Here is a 5872-nt window from a genome sequence, read left to right on the forward strand (position 1 = left end):
GTAACCTTCAGTAGTATATTTGCAGTAGATTCCTCAAACTCTGTTATGTCATTTGATTGCTTTCCATTACTTTTGGATTTCTTTCCTACCAAAACTGATAAACAAATCAATGCTTTTCTGTAACTTTAAAAGTAACAATAGACTACTTATTAGTATCATCAACCATTATTTCAAGAGGTGTCAAATGATCTAGTTTATCCATTTACATTATATCTATGAGCTGATGTCACACAGTCAAATCAATCTTCCAGTAATCAAACACGGCTGAGTAACCCAACAAGTATCTTCCCTTCATGCATCTTTACTCCGATGGCTGTGTTTGAACTGATAACAGTTACTTCTTCAGACGACCTAAATCTAATTACAGTTACACAGTGTACATTTGTTTTGTATATTTGGACTTTGGGGGAATCTTATTTTGCAGCTTATAGGCTCAGGTACTTAGTTAATTTTCACTAGAATTGATTCTAGGTTATTATGTAATTGTCAATAAAGTAATCGTTTTTTGGTAAACAATGCTGCTTTATATCAAATTTACATTTGTACAAATGTGAATATTCTCTTCTAATAATAGCTGATTGAGCACACCTTTCTTCGGGTGTAATTCATGCACTTGGCATTGTGTACAGAATCTGATGTGCATCCTTGTAGTGATTTAGGGCTTTAGTGAACTGGCGTTGTGTATGTCAGGGGTTGATTTAGGGCTTTAGTGAACTGGCATTGTGTGTGTCAGCGGTTCAGAGGATCTCTTCTTGGGACTCGATAGAGAGCCAAAGCCACGCCCCTTTCCGGTAGGGCCCTATACGAATCAGCATCGCGAAAAGTACGAGTAATGGAGAACGGTGAGAGACAATACTTTTTTGATCCTGTTTGAATTGTGTAATGAAGTACACATAATAAGGTTTGTCAACTTAAAAGATAACTTTGCAAGTCAAGAAAGTCGCAGTTTGTCGTAAAACTACACACAAGCAGTCGCGTAAGTGAGGGCGTAACTTTCTCCCCCGACCAGCCATGTTTGGTGGTGTTGGTGTGACGTATATTGTGCGAGATGTAGTTGATTGAGCGGTTTCATACAAAACTAAACTGTACATTTCGGTTTTATGACAAACTGCGAGTTCCTTGGGTTGCAAATTATCTTTTAAATTGACAAACATCATACATGTGTAGCCTATGGCACAATTCAAACGGAATCAAAAAATGATTGTCTTTCGCCGTTCACCACCACTCATTTTTTCAGACGCTGGTTCGTACGCTGAAGCAGGAAGTGGACGTGACTTAGGCTCTGTATGCATACAGTGCTGTTAAAGGATAGGTTCGTCCCTCTCTCCTCGCCCCCATGCCGATGGAAGGACCGGTGTTTTTAGTCCACAAAACATTCGCAGACTTTTACAGGGAAACAGAGTTAAGCTACAGCATTCTCCTAAACAACTGAAGTGAATGGTGAGAGACATTCAAATGTTAAAAACATACTGCCTGCTCCACACTCATACGCTCTGTTTTTAGCTGAGATCTTTATTGTAGCCGTGAGCTACAAGTTCAAGTGAAAACGGAACCTTCAACTAAATGACGCCTTTTCAAGTCAACTTGGCATCTCTGGGGGCTTTGGGAGACTTGGATTATGCCAGAGGCATTTGATGGTTCATTCACGTCAATTGTTTATGAGAATGCTGTAGCCTAACTCCGTTTTCCTGGAAAAATCCACAAATGTTTTGTGGACTAAAAAAAAAACATCACCCGACCGTCCACCGCATGGGGGTGAGTAGATAATGACAGGATTTTCATTTTTGGGTGAACTTAACCTTTAACACAAACAAGTGGTGTGTGTTATTTCAGGTGGGTACAGTATGTGTTTGAAATGTAATGCTAAGAAGCCCCCCCGCTGAGAGACGAGCCTTTCTGCTGAGGCACATTGACTGACAGAAATCATGATGGCCTCATGGTTTATAAACTTACTCAGTATGATCATCATTAGTATCATTCTTACCAATACTAGAATGTCTTTCAACGTGCAAAACCAACAATAGACTGCGGTACAGTATTATGGAAAGCATGCTAATGACCTTCAGCGGTGTGGTTCCTCCTGCCCACACGGAGCTCCTTAATGGTCGTGTTTGTAGGTTCAAAGCGTCCGCCGGGTGGCTCACCGCTGGTGGCAGACCAACAGAGATGCTGCAGTCCTGTTATTTAGTACTTCAAAGTACAACCGACTCGGAACCATCTCGGTTGTCTTTTTGATTCCGTTTCATATCGCTGTTCTTCAAATTCACAGCATCGCTCATGATCATCCCAGTCACACAGTGCTGCATGATGATCATCCCAGTCACACAGTGCTGCGGGACTCAGAATCACCTCTGGTTTTTGAGCACGACAGACGTTTGGCGTTGCATTTGTCCTTGTGTCCATACATGAACACTTTTTTGTTTTTGTTATTGTGCTAGAGCATCAGCAGCAAAAAAAAAGGAAAAAAAAAGAGGTTGGTGTTGAGGTGATGTATGACGCTGTTTGAGAAAATAAGTCTGGATCATGTTGACGTTGATCACTTGCTGCTCGCAGCTCTGTATTAGTTTTACTTTATTGAGGTTGACTCTGAAATGTTTTGTAAACGGGAGAGAATAAAGTTTGTTTCCCCCCCTTGACCATGTCATCTTTGTTGTTGGAAATCTCTACACACAGTCACACACACACACACACACACACACACACACACACACACACACACACACACACACACGTATATGTATGTATATACACACACACACACACACACACCCACTGGATTCGAACCGCCGACCTCCGGCTTCCAAAGCGCACACGCTAACCACTACACCAAGAGAGCTAGCTGCCCTGGCGGGGCGGATTAATGGGCCTTCATACTGGGGGAGTGAGTTTAACCAACCTACTCGCTACCACTCGGGACGCACGAGGACTCAACATTCATTGGGTTACACTCACCCCCCTAAAGTCACTCCACACCCACTGGGCATCCAGGTCACGGCACCATTAGAACGGCGTTGTGCTGATGGTAGTTGTTAAGGGCTTGCCCAGGGGTGGATAGTTCTGGTGGAGAGACATTATAGCTTTTGTGTTACAATAATTGCATTTTTAGTTTGTATTAATTAATTCGCCACCATACTACTGCAGCATAAAAAGGGGGACTTATACAGCGTCTATAGCACTCTTAATTCCATCTGAAAGAGTCACGGCCGTTAATTGGAAATGACTATATTGTAATCTGACATTGGAGTGGATTGTGCGCACAAGGGGCCAAGTCAATTAACGTACCTCACACCCGTGTGGGGCGACAACACGAGGTCACCTTGTATACAGCTCTCCCATCAGTCCTCACGATGTCTTTCACGCCTGGAAATGTACCCAATTTAAAGCTGCTCCTGATCGCTCTCCCAAAGTCCCCGAATGCAATTAGAGGCAGAGTCTAACTACGGAGACATAATTATAATCCTTGTGCGAGACAGCTGGCAACCTCGTCAGGAAAACAGCTAGCTCCAAATTACATACATGAATTTGGCGTTAAATCCATACAATGGTCAGAGATGCTTGCAGTGTCCTCTCTTGAGTTCATTGCATCAAGACATTTCAGGTAAGCTGTAAATCACATACAACAAATACAACAACAACAATAACAATGATAATACAATCATACTAATTATATTATTGTTATTATGGTAACACTTTCTATGAAGCCCATGTCTATAACGCATTATAAGCATAGTTATAATGCCTTATAATGTAAAATAATAAAACATTATGAGTGCTTATAACTATAGACGCTTTTAATTTGACAACATACACATTCAAAATTGCCCCTAGCTTACTTCCTGTTGCAATGTTTGCTAATACAATAGCTGACAGGAAATAAGCTAGGGTTCAAACTGTTCCCATAGCAACACAATTCCGTGAAAACCGTCTATAGTTATACAGCATTATAAACACAAGGAATTATAAGTATACTTATAATGCATTAGAGACATGGGCTTCATAGTGTTACCGTTATTATTTATTGATCAAGTAGTCCCCCCACCCCCCCCTGGTTTGTCTCCCTACTTGGCGAGTCCCCCCTATGCTGTCCCAGTTGTTGCTCCACCCCCACTCCTGGTCTGGGGAGAGCTGTAGACTAGCACATGTTTCCTCCGACAAATGTGCAGTCGCCAGCCGCTTCTTTTCACCTGACACACAATCATTTCAGTGGGTGGAAGTAGCCAGTCCTTTAGCCAATCAGTGCCAATCAAATCCAAATCCACTTGGAAGAACGGCGAAAATGTATTTTTTGCCGAGAAACTCTGCCGATGCATACTCCTGTTCTTGTTTAATAGTCTATTTCTGCAATAACTGCACTTATTACCTCTGTAAATTCGACAAACGTTGACGTTACTGCTCGAGGCGGAGAGCCATGGAGGCAGCCATTACTGTTTTGGTTACGATGTCAACTACGAGGCAGGTCCATGATTGGGCCTACCACATTCTGGATTCTGAAAACGCCGGAGGCCAGACTGTCTCGCAGAAAGAAACACAAATGTGAGTTCAAGTGACCGGATGCTTTAGCAGGCTACATGAAGCCTACCCTAAACTATTATATGACAGAATTTTCAAAAACACACGTCAATCTGAATAAATTCTTGAAACAATTACTTTTTGAAGGTTTTCATCTGGCGGTGGCGATATAGTGTCAAGCCTCATTATGCCAGTGGGATTTCTGGATCCACTGGTTCCCTTTATTCTCGTCTCCATTATCTGGCCTCATGGTGATCGCCTGTCCTCCCCACTACCTTATTCAGTCCATTATCTGGCCTGATAGTGATCGCCTGTCCTCCCCACTACCTTATTCAGTTCATTATCTGGCCTGATAGTGATCGCCTGTCCTCCTCACTACCTTATTCAGTTCATTATCTGGCCTCATGGTGATCGCCTGTCCTCCCCACTACCTTATTCAGTTCATTATCTGGCCTCATGGTGATCGCCTGTCCTCCCCACTACCTTATTCAGTTCATTATCTGGCCTGATAGTGATCGCCTGTCCTCCCCACTACCTTATTCAGTTCATTATCTGGCCTCATGGTGATCGCCTGTCCTCCCCACTACCTTATTCAGTTCATTATCTGGCCTCATGGTGATCGCCTGTCCTCCCCACTACCTTATTCAGTTCATTATCTGGCCTCATGGTGATCGCCTGTCCTCCCCACTACCTTATTCAGTTCATTATCTGGCCTGATAGTGATCGCCTGTCCTCCCCACTACCTTATTCAGTTCATTATCTGGCCTCATGGTGATCGCCTGTCCTCCCCACTACCTTATTCAGTTCATTATCTGGCCTCATGGTGATCGCCTGTCCTCCACACTACCTTATTCAGTTCATTATCTGGCCTGATAGTGATCGCCTGTCCTCCCCACTACCTTATTCAGTTCATTATCTGGCCTGATAGTGATCGCCTGTCCTCCCCACTACCTTATTCAGTTCATTATCTGGCCTCATGGTGATCGCCTGTCCTCCCCACTACCTTATTCAGTTCATTATCTGGCCTCATGGTGATCGCCTGTCCTCCCCACTACCTTATTCAGTTCATTATCTGGCCTGATAGTGATCGCCTGTCCTCCCCACTACCTTATTCAGTCCATTATCTGGCCTGATAGTGATCGCCTGTCCTCCCCACTACCTTATTCAGTTCATTATCTGGCCTGATAGTGATCGCCTGTCCTCCCCACTACCTTATTCAGTTCATTATCTGGCCTCATGGTGATCGCCTGTCCTCCCCACTACCTTATTCAGTTCATTATCTGGCCTCATGGTGATCGCCTGTCCTCCCCACTACCTTATTCAGTTCATTATCTGGCCTCATGGTGATCGCCTGTCCTCCCCA

Source organism: Poromitra crassiceps (genome assembly GCF_964638095.1).
Source record: "Poromitra crassiceps genome assembly, chromosome: 6".
NCBI classification, from domain to species: Eukaryota; Metazoa; Chordata; class Actinopteri; order Beryciformes; family Melamphaidae; genus Poromitra; species Poromitra crassiceps.